The following is a 21,207-nucleotide window of genomic DNA, read 5'->3' on the forward strand; positions in this document are numbered from 1 at the left end:
TCATGGCCAACTGTCCAAGAGCACTTACATAAGAGTGACAAGGTTCTTAAACAGGGTGTATGGGTACCACATGAACTGTCAGAAAACAATAAAGCACAGAGACAGATGATTTGCAATTCACTGTTGACCAGACAACAAAATGATCCCTTTTTGGAACGAGTCACAACTGGTGACAAAAAATGGGTGCTGTATAAGAATAATAAATGCAAAAAACAGTGGCTTTCTCCAAATCAAATTCGAATTCCAACACCTAAAGATGGACTTCATCCACAAAAGGTTCTGTTGTGCGTTTGGTGGGATATTCATGGAATTATTCATTACAAACTCATGGAACAAGGTAAGACTATCACAGCAGCCATCTACTGTGAACAATTGGAGCAACTACATCAAGCATTGTTAATCAAACATTCTGCACTTGTCAATCGAAAAGGGGTAATTTTGCAGCAAGATAATGCAAAACCACATTCTGCAAGAATGACTCAAGAAAAAATTAGGCAGTTAGGACGGGACCTTCTACCACATCCTCCATATTCGCCAGATATTGCCCCTAGTGACTATCACTTATTCAGGTCCTTAGAACACAGCATAAGAAATAAAACCTTCTGTTCGCAAGATGATGTCCAAAGGAGTTTGATATCATTTTTTGCCTCCAAAGAAAAAACGTTTTTCAAAAAAGGAATTCTAAACTTAGTAGATCGTTGGAATAAGATTATAATTAATGATGGTGATTATAGAATTGAATAATATTAATTTGTTTTTTAATAAAATTTATATTAAAAATGTAGTTCAAAATATTGATTACTTTCTGGTCTCCCTTATATTAGAAGCATTAAAATTAGTTTTTAATCCTTTCTTGGTGCTATCAATACTCCATTAAACCTCCAACATGATGTCCTCCCAACATTTAAACACACACAGGTTGGTGAGCAGTATGCTCATGTTTTCCTACAATGGCAGAATACAAGGGTGGCCTGAAAAGTTCTTGGCCTCGAACATAGATGGCAACACTATCAGCAAGATTTTTTTTTTCCTAGGTTGGCATATCTGTCATAAGCATCCATGTGAAATTGCATATCATTCTATCAAGTAGTTTGTTTTACACAGCTGTCTGAAGCAAAACTGTTGTCTGTATCCCTTGAAATGGATAAAATTGAGTATTGTGCAGCTATAAAATTCTTTGCAAAAGAAAGTTTAACACCAAAATTCATTTGAAGTTCATAAAAGTTTATGGGCACTCTTCTCCTCCGTTTTCAACAATTAAGAAAAAATGGGCTGCCAAGTTTTGAAGGACGTCCAAAAAGTGTAACAACACCAGAAATCATTGATCAAGTGCAAGATATGGTATTGGATGACCAGCGAGTCCAAGTGTGTGAAATTGCTGAGACTATAGGCAAAAGAATGTGTAGGATATATTTTGCACGAAGAATTGCAAATGAAAAAGCTTTTGCAAGATGGGTGCCGCAATTGCTCACAGCAGATTAAAAACACTCGCATGAAAATCTCTGAACAGTGCTTGTAGCGTTTTAATAAAATTGATTTTGTGTGTCGATTTATTACTATGGATGAGACTTGGATTCACCATTGCACACCAGAATCCAAACAGTGGACAGAAGCTGGTTGTTCAGCGCCAAAGAAGACAAAGTTGGTTCCATCAGCAGAAAAGATCATAGTATCAGTGTTTTGGGATGCTAAAGGTATTTTGTTTATTATCTTGAAAAGGGTAAAACAACAACCGGGGAATATTATTCCAATCTTTTAACCAGACTAGACGGAAAAATTCGTGAGAAAAGACCCGGTTTGTAAAAGAAAAGAAATCATTTTTCATCAGGATAATGCACCTGCCCACAAAGGTATTTTGGCAATGGGAAAATTAAGAGATCTGCACTATGAATTGTTGGAACATCCACCCTATTCCCCAGATTTGGCTCCCTCTGACTTCTATCTCTTCCCAAAACTAAAACTATAATAAATTTAGTTTAATCCTTTATCTAAGTGTAAGCAAACAAAGTTTGCGCCTGAAGTATCTTCAGGACTGAAGCAACTCATGGTAAAGGTGGATCAAGCTCTCAACCATCACTGTCTTAGTATCTTCCATAATGCAAAGCACATCTCCTTGCAGACATGTATAATGTTAATGCATTAAGCGATTGGCCACTACCCAGACCGGTTTTGACCTTTATTGAGGTTTTGTCAGTGGGAGCCAGACCCAGAGGTGGTGATACCAAGGAGGAAGCAATGGAGAAGTCATATTTACCTATACATGTCCGCAAGGAGACCTCAATAAAGGTCGAAACCGGTCTGGGTAGTGGCCCTTCGCTTAATGCATAGCATTATAGATGTCTGCAAGGAGATGTGCATTATGGGAGATACTAAGACAAGGAGGGTTGAGAGCTTGGTCCACCTTTACCATTACCTCAGTCCTGAAGATACTTCAGGCACAAACTTTGTTTGCTTACACTTGGATAAAGTATTAAACTAAATTTATTATAGTCTAACCAAGTAGAAAAAAACTTCCTACAAAACTAAAACTCTTCCTCGCTGGTCAGCGTTTTTTTTTCGAATCAACAGGTGATTGCAGCTGTAGAGGGCTATTTTGCAGATCTTACTGAGAACCACTACAGGGAAGGGATAATGGCACTGGAGCATTGCTGGAATAAATGTATTAGTCTTAAGGGAGATTATGTTGAAAAATTAAAATAATTTTGAAATTATACATTCGTTTTTTCATTGTTAGGGCGAGAACTTTTCAGACCATCCCTCATACATACGTATACCTTTTCCTTGAAGCTATTCTAGTGAAAAGAAGCTAAGAACGTTTAACTATGATTTAAGCTTGATGTGGTTCTTCATCTTAGACCTAATGAGGAATGAAGAATATACTTTTAACAACATTAACACTTTTTTATACATACTTTTAACATGTTATTCTAGCACATAGTTAGAATAACATGCAAATGCTAACAGAACAAAATGTCTCTGAATTTTCAACAACAGCAGTCTATTGGAACTTAGAATTTTGATCCCACTTGTTGAAAGTTTTTCAACTTAGAAAAATGTAACGAAATACATATTTTCATTAATTCATTCATTTTTAACAATATAGTTTCTTGACATCTTTAATTTAATTTTATCCTACTTGAATGTTTATATAAAGTTCCTCCCCCAGGAGTACGAGCAGACTTGATGCTTGTACTCCTTGTGGTCTTATTTTCTTATTAAAGTATATACATGATTAAACTTATGAGATTCTCACGCTGAAAAAATGTTTTTACTATTATGAGAATGCTTTTGTTCTCACACTAGATATTTTTAAGATGTGATATCTTTTCAGCAACAGAATGACATTTTTTATATAGGGTAAAAAATGTGCATACATTTCTTTCATGTAAATATGTTAATATAATGCCAACTGTATATTCCAGTTAGCATGCAGTTTAATACAAAACGTCATTCTGATTGTGTATGTGTTACCCATGAGCATGAAAAAAAAGGGCTAGTTCGCCTGAAAGGAAAATTTGCGATCAAGTGTCAACTCTGTTGCCTGACATATCATAATTGCATGTTTAATCATTTACTTGGTCACGTTTGGTAGTAGTGAACAGTCAAACAGGTAAATTCTTATTCTGTTTGACTACCAATGTTAAGTTCAACACATCAACTGCTTATATATTAGTGTGTATCAGTCTATGAGATGTGAAGGAAAAAACTAATGCATTTTATCAGTGACACATGACCATTTATTTTGTTTTCATGTTTTCAGCTCTAACACTTACAGAATGTCTTGAATCACTTTTGAAAAAAGTTACAATTTCTTCTGTGATATTATAAACAAATGTAGGATATATTTTGCATGCAGGATCTTATGAGATTCTCACACTGAAAAATGTTTTTACTATTATGAGAATGCTTTTGTTCTCACACTAGATATTTTTAAGATGCAGCACTTAAGGCTTAGCTGCCAGTGTGCTTCAACTATGCATGTTTTTTTATATTTTGACTGGTTCTGAAACAGAGAGGACGAGTGGTGTCACAACACAACAGCAACTGAGAAAGCATTTGAAAAACAAATTTAGGTTACATTTTTAGAATCAATATAAAGAAATTATGTTTTAGGAAAATATAATAAAATCTCTAATACTACTTTCTCATCTTTCCACATTTTAATATCCACTATAGTTCGCCCACCGATTAGAGATCCTTCGACACTTCTGCGCATCTCAGAAAAAGAAGAATCCCATTCCGATAACAGGGTAACAGTCCGTATTGTGGGATGAGTTGTTTATTATTACCGGTCGGAAAATTAACTTCTCTTTTATGATTATTGTAGTTAACTATGTTGCTTGTATAGCAGTTGGAAAATTTTACCTATAAAGCACGTAATTTCGTGTGTTGGCGACCAATTCGGACGTCCTTCATTTCTTTCTCCCCTTCAGCATGAATCGACTATTCTTGGAAAGACGCGAAGCAGGGACCTACAAACGGTGGGCGAACTATATTTACTTGCAAAATTTGAACTACTCTTCGTATTTGGCATATTCTATCATTGGTAAATATTATTCTAAAATAAAACACATTACTGTGCTTTGAATTGCACCGTTATTTCCATTGTTTGAAGACCCATTCTCTTATTGACCATATTCCAATATGATAAAATTAATCAGAATAAGTGAGATAAAAATATAAAATATTTATGACATAACATAAAAGGTGCCACAGAATTGCCAACATGTAAATAAAACTGACTTAAACACTTCTGATTTTTTTTTTTCACTTATCAACTAAAAATTCTCACACACCACAGACAAATGTATTTTTCAAGCCCTGCCTATCAACAAAAAGAAAATACAAAATGATACAGATTAATTGACATTTCAGAAACATAAAACAGCTTTGAAAGAGCACTGTAAATATGAAATGTCCCTGATATGCAAACACAATGGAGAAGTGAATTTGCAAATAATCAACAACAACGCTACTGATACTGCAGGCATTTATGTAGTCGCCAACATCTGGGCACAACAAATGATGGAAAGGGAACCTTCCAAACTAAAACTGTTACTATAAAATTTGTCTAAAATTTTGATTAATTACAGAGAATATCAGGCAATACTCCCATGCAATTTTTTTCCTTACTCTACTAAATACAAGTATTGGAAGAGGGCAGTCAAGCTATGAATTTCTGTAATATTTGTACTACAGAGAGCTTCTATAGCTCAGTAAGTAACAATGATGCCCTTCGATTTGAAAGACCTACACTGAAATATTCTAGTCTAGAATACAAAGAATCTATATAACGGCTTTTCAACTTACGCTGAATTAGTTTATCTCACATATAGGGCAGGATTTTCCTTTCCTGGAAACTTATATTTTTATATCCTGCAAGACAGACTGACATATCAGACTACAGATAAGATTAACTCTCTTATAAGTCTGAAGACTCATCACAGGAGACCCAAACTATCCACACTATTTATCATACCTCTCGTTTAACCTATTAAGAGACAATATGCTCACAAATGACTCTGGCAATCCGTTCCATTCAATCATTCATTCACCACTCTCCAAGCAAAAAATCTCCTCACATCCCTACCTCTGATTTTCTGATTTAAGCAACTTTTTTAAATGTTTCTATCATATCACCTCTTTTTCATGTCAATCAACTTCTGCAACCTGCAAACCCTCAATCTATCTTCATAGGGAGCATCCCACAGGTCACTCATCATTTCGATTACTCACCTCTGGATTATCTCCACTACTTCCTCATTTCCCAAGAAATCCGGGTGACCCAGACCTGAGAAAAGTAATCCAGTATCGAGCCTTATAAAGAGGAATAACAATTCCCTTATCTCTACTTGATAGTGTTGTCAGTAGCCAAGTAATCTTATGAACTACCTTGCAACCTTATCAATACATCCTCTAAACTTCAACTCTATCTACTACCACCTCCAAATCCCTAGCTTCATCGATTTTATGAAGCACAGTTTCATCAATGTGGTACACAGCTTGTAATCTGTTTATCCCAATTCTCCACATTAAACAGACACTAATTATCTTTTGCCCATAATTACAGCCTATTTAAATTATTCTGCAAGCTTTCCACATCACCCTGATTAACTATTACTCTACCCAATATTTCATCATCATCAGTAAACAAGTAAATATTTCCATCCAGATTACTTCCTATACATTTATGCACAAATCAAACTGTAAAGGCCTTAGCACATCACTAGTCACCTGCTTTTGAATGAATCCTGCTCCTCTGTATACCACTTTTTGGTATCTGTCCATCAGTCATCCTCGTATACATATAACCAGTGACATATATGAGGGTGGTATGAAAGGTTCTCAGCCTCGACCATAGATGGCAACACTATCAGCAAGATATTTTTTTTTTCTAAATTGGTATATCTGTCATAAGCATCCATGTTAAATTGCAAGTCATTCTATCCAGTAGTTTGTTTCATGCAGCTGTCTGAAGCAAAAGTATTGTCTGTATCCCTTGAAATGGATAAAATTGAATATCGTGCGGTTATAAAATTCTTTGTAAAAGAAGGTTTAGCGCCAAAAGAAATTCATTCGAAGTTCATAAAAGTTTATGGGCACTCTTCTCCTTCGTTTTCGACAATTAAGAAATGGGTCACCGAGTTTAACCGTAGATACCTAGCCTTGAAGATGATCCACATGAAGGATGTCTAAAAAAGTGTAACAACACCAGAAATCATTGATCAAATGCACAATATGGTATTGGATGACCGACAAGCCAAAGTGCATGAAATTGCTGAGACTATAGGCATTTCAAAAGAATGTGATTGCAGCTGTAGAGGGGTATTTTGCAGATCTTACTGAGAATCACTACAGGGATGGGATAATGGCGCTGAAATAAATGTAGGGAGATTATGTTGAAAAATAGAAATAATTTTGAAATTATAAATTCTTTTTTCAATGTTAGGCTGAGAACTTTTCAGACGGCCCTCGTACATCCCCATTTGTTCTAATTTGCATAATAGAGTTCCATGTGGTATTCTGTCAAATGCCTTTGCATAATCTAACAGAATCACTATGTAGCCATTTCCTTTATCCAACTCAGCTGTCACTCTATTATAAAAAGTTAGTAAATTACTAAAGAATGACTGACCCTTCACAAAGCCATGTTGTCCCTCATAGAGTATTCTTATCCATCATTTCTGAATTCCCTTGTTGACCAACTTTTACTACCACTCCCCTGAGATACTGAGTAGCCTATAAATTGCTGTCACAATTAGATCTTCCTTTATGCAAATGAATTATTTTGCCCTCCTTTAATTCTCTTGGAACAATCCCACACCCATATTCATATTGAGATTCTGCAATATCCTAAGGATCCCCAATTAATCTGACTCTGTTCCCACATCACTCCATGCCACAGCAGTAACCTCACAAGGATGATATATCCTTGCAAAAAGATCACTCAGTAATTCAACTCTTATCTGCTTCTGCCACTTCACCACTATCAGCACTCATTAAGGTTATCCTGCCATACTGTTCTTCCTCTTACTTGCCACATAATGAAAAAAACTCTTTGGTATTTTTCTTTGGTCTGCTCAATGAGTTTCTTCTCATATGATTTTGCCTTCTTATCATGCTGGACACCTTTCTCTTTATATATTATTATCTGAGACCTCCAGGGAGTCAAGGACTTATTGAGGGAGGCTGTAAATTACCCAACCCAGCTATCATACCTTCCCTTAAATTCATTTACACTAGATGCACTCACTACCCCTAAGGGCAAATTATTCCACTCACTCACTGCTCTCTGGGAGAAAAACCTAGCTCTTACCCCTTTCTTGACAGAGAACAACCTTAACTTCCATGGATGCCCCCGTCTTCTCTCCCGCCTTCCATATAACAAAAAATTTCATCAGTTGAAATGCTATAACACTCATTCAAAAGTTTATAGACCTCCATCATATCACCCCCCCTCTTTCTCCTGTTAACCACAGTCTCCTCATACTCATGATCTGTCCTCAATCTAATTCCCATAATCCGGATATAATGCTAACCACACTGGCCTGGTTGGCCGAGTGGTTAGCATATCCGCTCTCCAACCAAAAGGCTGCAGGTTCGAATCCTGCCGTTGGCATGGATGTTTGTAATTGTCTATGAAAAATACTAGTAGTGGTAGTGGACAGTAGATGGCATTGGTGTAGACAGAGAACTGTGGAGCAGGCACCCTCCCTCGATGAGTCTTTGGACTCCCTGGAGGTGTCAGTAATAATAATAATCTTTAATAAATATAATCCTGTAACTCTTCTTTGCACCCTTTCCACGGCTTCTTTATTCCCTTGGTAACCCGGGAGACCAAATCTGCGCACAGTAATCCAGGTGTGGTCTTATCAAAGCCTTATTGCAATTATCCTCTGAGTTGTATTGGTAACTTTTGCTATGTGACATTTGAACTTTAAATTCTTATCCACCAATACACCAAGATCTCTTACCTCTTCAGTTTCTTATAGCATAACCCCACTAATATAATATGCCACTGGAACTCTAATCATGCCAAAGTGCATAACTTTACACTTACTAACATTAAACTGACAGCCATTTTCATTTGCCTAGATTTCCAGTCTATTCAAATCATTTTGTAATTACTGAACATCAGTAGCATCCCTGATTGTCCTGCCTATCTTCGCATCATCATCAGCAAACAATTGCAAATCTGATGATAGACCCTGCTTGATGTCATTAATATACAGATTGAACAATAATGGCCCAAGGACTGAACCTGAAGTACACCACTGGTTACCTTAAATCTGGTAGATTCACACCCACTGTATACCACTTTTTGATATGTCTTTCAACCATTCCCTGATCCAAGTCAATAGATTATATTCCAATTCCATATTCTACAGTTTATGCAACAGCCTATCATGTGGTATCCTATCAAATGCCTTAGAAAAATCCAACATTATCATAGTGTATCCATTCCCTTTATCCAACTCGGCCATAACATTGTTATAAAATATGAGCAAATTGCTAAAACATGACCTTCCTTTAGTAAACCCATGCTGTTCCCTGCAGAGTATAGAATGCTTGTCTACCCATTTCTGTATGCGAGTTCTTACCAACTTCTCTAAAATCTTCACTACCACACCAGAGATATTAATAGGTCGGTAGTTAGGCACATCAGTTTTTGCACCACCCTTGTGCAATGGATGGAACTATCATACATTCCTTCCATTCCTGAGCTGAGACAAGTTATACAAATATGTGAAAGGCGTAGCCAATTCAGCTGAACATTCCTTTAGCAAATGGGCTGATATTCTACCTGTCCCTATTGACAAATTCTTATCCAAGTTATGTAACAGCTCTTCAACCCCATTTTCATGAACCTCTAACTCTTCATCCAACATAGCAGTAGTACTGTGCACCATGCTACATACACCTGGTTGATATATCTTAGCAAAGTGAGCACTCATCAACTGAACAATCTCCTTAGCTTCCGACACTCGTGTACCATCTGCATTCAATAAAGTTATTCTTCCACGTTCATTCTTTCTTTTGCTTGCAGCATAACAATAAAATTCTTTTGGATTGCCTTTAGCTTGCATGGGCAATTTCTTTTCATACTCCGTTTTAGCTTTTCTCCCAATACTCGTTACTTTTCTGGCCTGAGCTTTATATATTTCATAACTCCTCTCATGATATTCTTTCCACATCATCATCTTCTTGTGGAGCTCTTAATAAGGCTGCACATCCATTTCCCTCCCAACCTATTTATTCTTTGAGCACTAGGGATACATTGAGAAACCACCTCATTCAAGCACTTTTTCAAAGATTCCCATGCATTGCTGACATTTTTTCCATTCAGTAACTGATACCATGGGGCCAAAGATAGTATTCTCCTAAGTTGATCACAATTTCTAGCTTTGTAGTTCAGCATGTAGAGCCTGTTTTAATCAGAGCTTCAATACAAGTAGATACTTCTCAAGAAAGAACAGCATGATCACTGTCACTAATTGATGGTAAAATAGCCATATTCTTGACAGAGATTCCTTCTGATGCTATGAGCAAATCCAACACCCTTTGACCTCGAGTTCCTTCTTTCACATGCTGCTTGAGAAAGTTGTCTCGCAACAATTCAATAAATTCCTGTTCTTTCTTATCATGAGATTTCTCTTCTACCCAATCAATGTGTAATTAATGATATTACACATCCATCTAACACCAAAACCATTTAAGTGCAGTCCTTCATCATTATAAAAATCCTTCTTTCCATCAAACTCAGACCACAGGTGGACAAACGCTATATAATTCCTTCTGTACTGGATACTGATTCATTTGCTATCGATGCCCTCCTCCTCTTCCTAAGATCACCTTTATCACGGCATGCAGACTTACAATCTTCACCTTCTAGCTATTTTTTCTCACTTCATCCAACAACTCCTATCCATCCTCCCTTATAGAATACATCTCACCTCTGGGATCATTAGTGCCAACCAACACAATTAGTTCTTTCACCTTACCTTTCTGCATCCAGATAGCATCACTAATATTATTAATTTCTGTGCCAAGGAAACAAAATTTTGTTCCACTTTTGTTAATTACTCCTCTTATCATAGAATCTCTGTAAATTTTTTTCCCCTTACCTTGTTTCTCTCATTTATTCACATGATCTCAATTCTTTCCTCGGACCTCCTACTTCTTTCTCTTCTCATCCCTGCTAATCTCTCGATGTTTCTGCAATTTTTCAATTTCATGCTTTTGTTCTGTGAAGGATTTTTTAATTTGAAGGATATCATGCAAGTGTGCTATTTCTTTAATGAGGTCCACTTTGTTCTCTTGAACTTCCACCACAACATGTTCAACATTAATTCAGACGTTAACATTTTCCAGTCTGCCATTAATATAGTCTAACCTGCAAAGCAAGTGTTAGAAGATTAGTCTACTGTCAACACTAATCTAGTAACACTTGATTCATTCTTTCTGCCCAAATGGCACTCGCTCTTGCTCACCAGCCACATAAAAAAATTAAAGCTGATATGAAAATCTCCCATACTTTTAGGATCAAAAGGCAATCATTCTCATTTAAATAGAGATAGCCTCTGACCTCTCTTTGAACAGAAGCACATTTACAACTGCATCTATGAATTAGACAAGTATCTTCAAAAAAGATTCTGTGTTCAGCCTCACCATGTTGTGTAAGACTAGACTTGAGGATTCACAGTACAGTATTAGTGTTCATTATATATATGTGCTGAATAACCAGTCTTTCCAATATGTGCTAAATTATAGCAACAAGGAATATGATACACGTGGGCTATAGATAGAAACATAAGGTTGCCTTTTGTGGTTGGCAGAAAATTAGAAATCCTGTTAATAGGAAAATATGCACATATCAGATGCAACTTCTGCAAAATTCTGCTGATAGGTCCTCATCTTTCCTAAGAATTTTCCAAATTTAGAGAAGTTTTAAATATGAATGTCTGCTTAAGGAGACATTCATATTTAAAAGAAGCTTTATTACACCATCGTAATTTAAATCAGAATGACTGCCTCTTGATCATTAAAGTATGATTATTTATGTTAATCAGTTAATTTGAATGTTGTGCTAACTTGTATTTTACCCCATTTAGATTGCTTATTCATTCGACACTGCTAGCATTCAATAAATCTTTCCTGTCCACATGTTTTCATAATCTATTAATATACCCAATATAATATAGCAGGGTTTTTTTCTCCCAGAAACTCAAGTTTTTCATCCCGCATACAAACAAATCAGCCTTCAGAACACATGCAATCTACAAACAAAAAATACTAGTGGTGGTGGGTAGTAGATGGTGCTGGTGCAGATTATGATGGTAGTAGCAGTTGGTGAATTGAGTGGTGGAGACAGAGATTTGTTGCCCACCACCACTACTAGTATTTTTTGTAAAATATTTTTACATATATTGAAAATTTTTATATCAAATCCATGAATAGTCTACACTGAACCAATTATGACCCCCATAGCTCAGTCAGTATAGATGAAGCCCTTTGGTTGGAAAGATCTGGGTTTGATTCCCGTCAGTGACATGAGGAACCTTTACTGGCCTCTTTCGACTAAAGGTGAGTTAGCCGGTCTCATACAGAGAGTTTTTTTTTCCACCCGGAAACTCGGGTTTTTCATCCCCCAAGAACAGGCAAACCGGCACCGTGAACACAGTCATGAATATGTCCCAGCCATATACTGATCCCGAGCCCAGATAAAATTGGGGTGAATTGGAGAAAGCAATGGTGAACTATCCTGTAAAAATCTCACCAGGAATACTTTGTGGGCAATGCCTACAAAGTCACCTAGGGTCAGAAGCAACTGAAAGAGAAAACCAGAAACCAATTATGTTCATGTTAATTCCAGGTATCTGGAAAGGAAAGATACCCCTTTTTTTTTTAGCCAATTCAACAATGAACTTAACCGGCTACTTTAGAGTAATAAGAAAATGGTACATGTTAACAGAAGTGAGGAACAACAACAAAAACATTTCATCAGTATATAGTATCTAACACCAAATCTAAGGTTTGAGAACAGCTTGGTTCAATGTGGACTATTTATCAAAAAAATTCCGCTATTATTAAGAGAAAAACTTGCACAATCCTTAACAAAGTTATGCCTACTAATCTGAGTTTAACAAAAAAAAAAAAAAAAAGGCAAAACCATTCTGTCCACATTTAACAAATATACCAACTTATAAAAGTGCATCAGCAGAGTATTTCACTAGATTTCAGTATTAAAGATAAATAAGCCCCACTTTCAAAGCTATCAAGTAGTCAGGTACAATTTTCTCTTCCATAACTAGTAACATGCTCAGGTGTGCAACATATTTCAAAAGGCATTTCTTAAGGGAAAAAGATAACACAACTGGATTAAAGCAATGACAAATGAAATCAATTGCAAATGAAAAATAGGTTATGAAAAAATTATAAAGAGAGAGAGGTGGAGAGCAGGTGCATGATAGACATAAATGGAATGCAAGAGACTAATGCTGCAATCCAATGAAAATCTTAAGGAATTCTTTTGTTATGTGGCCATTAGGGGGAGAAATGATTGCAAATGAATGGATCCTGTTAAATAAAAATAGGGGTCGAGTGACCAATGCAGATTACATAGGAGCTGTTTAATTTTCACTTTATTGGGATATTTCATCCCAGAAAAGCAGATTTTATTCCTGGAGAAATAGGGAGAGTTGAAGGTTTAGAAGTGCATGAGGAGAATGAATCAAATACTAAGTATTCTGTCCTGGAAGTCAATAAGGCAGTGGGATGGGATAGGATTTCAGCATGGTTTTAAAAGAATGTACTAAAGAATTTAATTTGACCAGCCCTACCAGGATGGCACATTTAAATTGCCATCTTCACTGTGCCTAAGCAGCTAAAATGTTTTGTTTGTTCTATAAGTTATGTTGTTTTGAATTATGGCTGAAGCAACAAAGTCTATGACAGCATATTATGCCTCTTAATCATTTGTCTTATTCTGGCTAGCCTGTTTTGTGTGTGGGGGGGGGGGGGGGGGAATCAAGAGTTTCCAGAAGAAGAAAAAACCTGCTGCTTCCATATGAGACAAGTAACTCATTTTCTGTTGAAAGGTCCTTATACGGTTCTTTGCATCCTAGAAGAGATTCAAAACCAGGTATTTTCAATCTTGTTCTATAACTTCTCCCTTCAAAATGCAATAAAAGTTTTTCATATTCCTGCTTTTTTCATACCAACTTCAAATTATTCAAGCTGATATTGCTATTATTTTTAACAGAACTTGGATTTATTTAGATATATAAAAAGAAACAAGTTTAATATATCTGATTTTATTATTGGGTTTAAAGCAACTTTCCTTCTTAATATGATCCATATAAATGAATAAAACAATGGTGATAGGGTGCACTTGTGCACAGCTGATTTTACATCAATACATTTCTTCCTGCACCTCCAATTCTAACTGCTGATATACAACTTAAGTACAGACTTTACAATGCTATGCCTAAGGTCCCATTTATACCACAGAAATGTAACATGTTGAAGAGCTTTTCTCTTGGCACTGTATCATATGACTTTTCAATATCTACAAACTCAAACAAATATCCTTGTAATATTCTCATGAATATTTCTAATAAATATTTCTGTCTAAAAGTAAAAAAAAATTTGATTATCACAATCTTTCACATGAACTTCCCTAAGTTTATGTCTCTTCCAATTTTTTTAGCCTCCTCTCAGGTATGTCTGCACAAATATTGCATTAAGAACCTGTTCATTTCCACTGTTTTATTTCCTTTTTTTTTTGATAGATGTGATACTAATGTGATAATTTTTTATCCTGCTGCAGCTCAAAATTAAATGGTAATTATTGCTATTTCAAATTCTTTAATTGTCAAACTAGTCTAAAGCATTATTGCATAAGCACTTCCATGAAGTCAAGAATTCATCGAGAAAGAGATCCTCTTTCTGATCACACAATGCTTAAATACCAATCATGCATCTCTTTGAAAAAAATTCACTGAAGATGCAGTCATAATATCGTTTGAATCATGTGAAGCCCCACTCCTGCTACCTGTCATGAGCTGAAAATTCTCATTTGCTTCTATACTGTAAGCTGTCATATGCATGTATGTTTGCCTATCTTCCACCTGTTATTAAAGCTTTGAAGACCACATTCCCTCATCTATCGTCACATGCACATTTTCAATATCGTCTTAGTTTACCAAACTCAATACTAGATCATTTCAAATCTTATATAATCATGATGTTCTTGGATTCTAATATAAGCAGAACAGCCAATCTGTCCAAAGTAAAAAAAACTAGGTATGTGAGAAACACTAGGTCGGGACAGAGGTGATAATTTATCCTTAATAGGTATTAAGAAAGAAGATAACTTCCAGGCTGGTTTGAAGATTTCTGGAAACAGAAAGTGTTCAGGCTTTGCTTCTCATGCCATCAACACTATACAAAGAGTTCAATGGAATCAAACGAAGATGATAACGAACTACAATATTTAAATTTGATAGATTTGATTGTCTATTTCTTGAATCGTGTGAAGCCCTACATCACAATCCTAATCTTAATCAGACTGTATGAGTATCTCTAAGCTTTAGGGAGTAATTACTATTGATTATTTATGAATTTTTAATTATATAAATATACCTAGAACTTTAATCGTTTCTTTCTGCTGGTATAGATGCAAATGAAACGTGGAAGTATGCACATGCTGTACGACTCATTCTTGTGTTCATAATTTAAATGTTGTAGCCAATTCATCTGCTTTCTCCCTGAATGATGCTCATGATATATTGAATGAAATATATATATGTATAGAAGTATTTACTAAATTCTTCTAGTACATGTGAAACTGTTATTTAAAAAACTGTATTATGTCTATGACGCATGTCCCTATTAAACACTTAGTAATGGTTACTGCAGTGAGCCTCCCACAATAAGCCTTCAGATTCTATGGCATTGTCTATATTTATAATAATAATAATAATAATGAAATATTAGAGTCAATGCTTTTAGAGACCTGGCATGTGCTATATCATCATCATCAATATCCTGATATATATACTCCCAAGTTCAGGTTGAAAGTACTACATGATTAAGGTTACATTATTATTAATTTCCTATCAACAATTTTCCTCCAAATCAGTCTGTTACTTGTGAGGACTTCAATATTGTCATATCTTAACTTTTCATGCTTCTAACCCACTTCTGACTGAATCACTCCACCTAGACCTTGCTATGGGTCTCTTGACATCAAACACCTGTTTTGCCAACTTTTGCTAACCTTTCTCTCATTCTATTTAAGTCACCATGCCACCTTAGATTAGCTATAGGATCTCCATTCAGAAAGCAGGTGAAGTTTTCTATGCTCCTGCCTATTATTACAGTTTTGGTCTTTTTATTGCTGAATTTTCATGCCAAATTCGTTATAGCTGTTATTCAATTTAGTTAGAGAATCCTGGAGACTTGCACCAGATGTGTTTAGCATTATGGAGATGATGTACTCATCATCATCTCCATAATGCAAACAGTTAAGTCTGACATCTCCAATTTTAATGACAAGCCTAATGCCACTTTCTTTCATAATGTGATAGATAATGAATAACAGTGGAGATGTGCATCCTCGTCTTACCCCTAATTTTACATCAAACCATCTTCCTATATTTCCTTCAATTCTAACTGTTGACTGACAACTTAAATATAGACTATGTATTGCTCTGTATACACTTTCATTCGCCCCATACAATTGAAGTGTTTTGAAAAGCTTTTCTGTGAGCACCTTTCATATACCTTTTACAGATTTACAAAACTGGTCTTATATAGATTAAGCATAGATTTTTGTCATATTACCATGATTTCTCAACCATTTGTCTTAAAGTGAAAATCTGATCTTGATAACCTCTATTTAGCATGAACCCAGCTTGTTCTTCTCCAAGTGTTTCTTCTACAATCTTTCTCAACCTTTTTTCAAGTATGCTTGCATAAATCTTACCTGGAACACTTAATAGAGAAATTCCTCTGTAAATCTCATATTCAGCTTTATTCCCTTTTTTATAGATAGATACTATGAGAACTCTACTCCAGTCATTGGGAATTCATCCTTCTGTCCAAGCTTTCTGAATCATGCAGTGTAGCTACTGCAAAAATTTTATACCTCCATACTTAAGCATTCCTTGTTGAATATCATCTACTCCAGTAGCTTATCCACATTTCAAATGTTTGATGGCTTTTTCTACCTCAAGCATTGATATGTAATCCTCTTTGCATTCCTCTTGAAAATTTTCTAGTATGGTTTTGTGACCACTTGGTTTGTTTAACAGTCTTTCAGAGTAATTACTTCAGACATCTATGACATCCTTATCTTCAGTTTTCATGTCACCTTTATCATCTTTGATTCCTTTTGCAGTACTCTTTCCTCCATTTTTAAGCTTCTTCAATAGCCTCCAGAATATTTTGATACCTTCCTGATATTTATTTTCCATACTTTTACCAGTCTTCTCATGACTTGTTTAGCCACTTTTATACATAGCTTAGCTCTCTTACATTTTTCTCTGTAGTCTTTTACAGCATCTGTCAACTTATTTTCTAGGAACTTTTGGTATGCCTTCTTCTTTTCAAGGACTCCTTTAACTTCTAGTGTCCACTATGCTGTTCTTATTTTTCTATCCTTACAGACAACTTCACCACACACCTCTCTAGCTGAATCAATGCCTTTTTCAGTTTGCCCTGGAGACTCCAAGATTTGGTTCTTGTTTTCAATTCATTTCATTTTTTTCTTCAACAATATTTGTACAGTCAAGTCTACAATTTACCTGTAAAAGCTGCTGAACTTTAATTCTCTTTAAATGTTCTTTTCAAGGTAATATCAGTTTTTATCCTGCTTAGTACTAAATAATGTTCTATCATATGAGGCAAAAGATATACAGTAAAACATTAAATTTTTACATTAAAAGGCATAAATAATACATTTATGCTATCATTGTAAAAAACATACTAGATTTAGATTAGTAATGTCTTGTCTAAACTAATTTTGTTACATCAAAGCAAAATATGGATCATTAAAAAAATAAAAATAAAAAAGTAGATCAATGAAATTTCTCAGAAAAACAGCTAGATATACATGTGATACTGCAAAACAAATGACAAGATTTTATAATAACTGAATATGAAAGCAATAAATTACCTTTTTTATATACATATACATGAAGCCTACACACAAAAGGTTGCAAAACCAATCACACATCAGCACCATGTGTGTGGACCATAATATACTGTCCACAGACAACTTCACCACATAGTATACATAAATATAAACAAAAATAGAAAGAACATCTAAATGAAATGGACAATACCAGTCTGTCAAAATTACTGCATATAGACATAAAATAAATGAAAAAAGAACAGTTGGAAGCTCAAGAAAGCAATGTCATGAGACCAAAACTGGCCATTTAGCCTAAATTCATAACAGGAAAAAGAAAGGAAATTAGCATTATTAAGTGAAAACAGAGATAATTAAGGTAGTTTGATAATTTTTTTAATATTAGCTTCACATGGGAGATCTTGAATATTATTGTGTGAGCAAGTGGTCAATAGAAGAAAGGAATTTGTTGAAGTGTTTCTTGAAGACCTGAGAATTGTAATCATTGAGAATGTTCCAAAGAACAAAAAAAAAGGTGGAGGGAAAAGGATGAGAAACTGGTTCAATGAGTTTGGAGATGAAGTATATATGGGTGTGAAACAACAGATGCTTATATTCATATATGATTATGAAGAAAGTGGAGGAATGGTGGTGGTTAGTTGAGTGGAGCAGTGCCCATGGAAATACTTATAGAAAAGACATGGTGCAGCTATACAGTATCTATGGGAAAATGACTGGAGAGAGTCAGTGAGATGGCATAATAGAGAGGAATCATCAATTAAGTCGACTGCTATCTTCAGAATACAATCAAGTATTTTGAGGGAAGTCCTATGTGCACTACTTGCAATGTGGAATATTCTAAGGTGGGACAGAGTTGAGATTTATAAAGTGTCAGGAGTTGAGCAGGAAAGAAGTGCTGTTTAGAATGAAAAATAATATCAAACTTTTGGAAGGCAAAAGAGGCTATAGACCTGATGTGCTTGTACCAGGACAGGCCAGATGTCAAAGTCAACTCAAGAAGAGACAAATGATCATGGTTATAAATAAATATTAAAGATGAAAATAAATGATCATCATTGTTGAGAAGGATATTATCAAAAGTGAGAGCAAATGAAGCATGATTTTTCTCCTAGGAAATGAGACAGGACTGCATTTTGGTGGCATTAAAATTCACCAGGTTCTCCTCACCCCACTTCGGAATGGCAAGAATATCAGTGTTCAAGGCATTAGTTAAAGAAGATCTTGAAGGGTGAATTACTTGAGCACTAAATGAACTGTTATTTAAACAGATATAAAACCTTGGTTGTTTTCATGCACCTTGTGAATTAATAAAAGTCAAACAGATGTTGTCTAACACAATTAAACTGTTTAATTATTTCCCCATATTTTTTCTGTGAAAAAGGTATCGACTAGTGGACAAGGAAAAATATCCAGTAGCACTTGCTGCAAAAAATGTAATTTACATCTGCAGGATTAGATGGGGAAAAAACTACAGAGATACATGTAGGTCATTACAAGTTGGAAAGATTGTTTTTGGAATCAGCAGTAGAAATATATTTTCATCGTCATTATCTTGTGATAATAATGATGGATAAAATAGTTTGTTCCTAGAGAACAATGATTATCCTGTAAGATGCAGAGTGTGTGATTGTAAACAGAAAATTAATTCGTAATTAACAATCTTGAATAAATATTGATATCAGTTTGAATTAATTCAGCTAGAATTCCAATAAATATAAGGAAGACGGAATACATAAAGCAAAATAGTGCTATAAGCTAAATTGTTATTAGTGTTATTACCTGACACCTCATGGAGTCCAAGAACTCGTCGCGAGAAGCCACTTACAAACACTAAAGAAACATTTGTTCATAAATGTATTCAAAAAAATTAATTAGCATACAAATGCTGCAGGTGATAATTTAAAAATATTACCGCAAAAATAAATATATATATACACTATTCAGATAACGCCTGGGACTGTTATCACTGCGATAAGGTCTAAAGCACATGAGTGCACATCGACCTCTTGTATTTGACAAGCATGACATTTGGTCGACTAGACAAATTCTGAATCTAGCCGCAGACGATTCTAGAAGTGTAATATACAATAGATATTGCAAATACGTGACCGCACATGATGCTTATATGTATAACAATCTCGAACAATAATAAATAAGCATAAAGAAAGTGCGCAATTTTCACCGAGCTACAGCAAGGACACAGTTGCTATAAGCACTAGAACAATCTCAAACGAACTGCTACAGAAGATATGAACATGCTACACTATTACATCAAGCAGCTTACCCAAGTCGATGAACTTCACACTTCACTTTCTTAGAGTATCCCCACGACAGACATCAAAACTATAACAAACAGCATGACTTTATAAATCGATTGGTGGCAATGAACTTCTTCCACAACCAATACTCACACTATTAACGTTACGTTAGAACTGGGAGGAGGCCTTCTGCAGTAGAATCTACCTGGGTTGTACGACTCTGTGTTTACTCGAAGGACCTGCCCTCTTCTGGGATTGGAGCAAAATAAGTCAGCTTATTGTGAAGAAACGTTGTGTTAGAATGGAATTTTCAACATTAGTTCACTTTAGGTGAAATTCATGATTTTTTAATAGCCTTTAAAGAAAGAAATGTAAATTAGCTTTATATTTAGATAATTATGTTTAGAGCTTTATGTTTAAATAATTATTATCAACTGAATTTTTATAATATTCATCTTTTGAAAAAAAAAATGCTGATAGCAATGTTTATAGTCTGAAATCAGCTACAAAATAATTACATTTCATTTTGTGTCCAAGAAGAATAACATCGAATTTATTATTATTTTATTATTATTATTATTATTATTATTATTATTATTATTATTATTATTATTATTATTATTATTATTATTATGTTTCTGGTTGTCAATATGTTCAAATAAAACAATATAAATCCATTATTATTACTATTATTATTTAATTATGAGGTTTTTCCCTCATATACTTTCGGTCAAAATGACATTTGCATCCATAACGATAGGCTGCTCAAAGAGACAGTTACAAGTTCAATTCTAGTCACCACTAGAGGAACTTTTTGGAAACTTTTCTTATAACGGGTTAATCGATCTCTGACACGCGCAAATAAAGTTTTTTTCATCCCAGAAACTCGGCTTTTTATACAGCGGCTCAAGAAAATCTAGAACTCATACAGTTTTAGACAATAATATATAATGTTAGGGTAAGAACCACAGGTGGCAGCAGTTGTCTTCCATACTCTCTTCCCCTATATGCCTATTAAAACCATTGGCACAGTTGTCTATAATGGTTTAAGATGAAAACTCGCTGTTTACTCACTTTTGAAGGCTAGTAACACCTTTTATTCCTCAAAAAGGAATAGGCCTCAGCTATTCGTTTGAGGAATAAAATTTATTTATTTTTCAATTTTAACTTCAAAAAGTAAGGAAAATATAAATAATTTTATATAGTTATAACTATATTGTACAAATATTAATAAACTTTATACAATATATTTATACACACTTTTACAAATATAGTAAAAATAAAGTTACGTTA

The 21,207-nt window shown here is 34.8% G+C and overlaps 1 protein-coding gene across 1 annotated transcript in view; it reads right to left on the minus strand.

Annotated features, from left to right (window-relative positions):
- The window catches only part of LOC150108383 (uncharacterized), a 292,228-nt gene extending 272,145 nt beyond the window's left edge, over window positions 1-20,083 (minus strand). The window contains exon 1 of the mRNA XM_090390733.1: window positions 19,941-20,083. The gene's annotated coding sequence lies outside the window, so the exon portion shown is untranslated. The remainder of the gene's footprint in view (window positions 1-19,940) is intronic.
- Window positions 20,084-21,207: the final 1,124 nt, after the last annotated feature.

The sequence above is a fragment of the Typopeltis vanoorti genome, chromosome 3 (genome assembly GCF_054136105.1).
Source record: "Typopeltis vanoorti isolate ZY-2024b chromosome 3, IOZ_Tvanoo_1.0, whole genome shotgun sequence".
Lineage (NCBI taxonomy): Eukaryota > Metazoa > Arthropoda > Arachnida > Uropygi > Thelyphonidae > Typopeltis > Typopeltis vanoorti.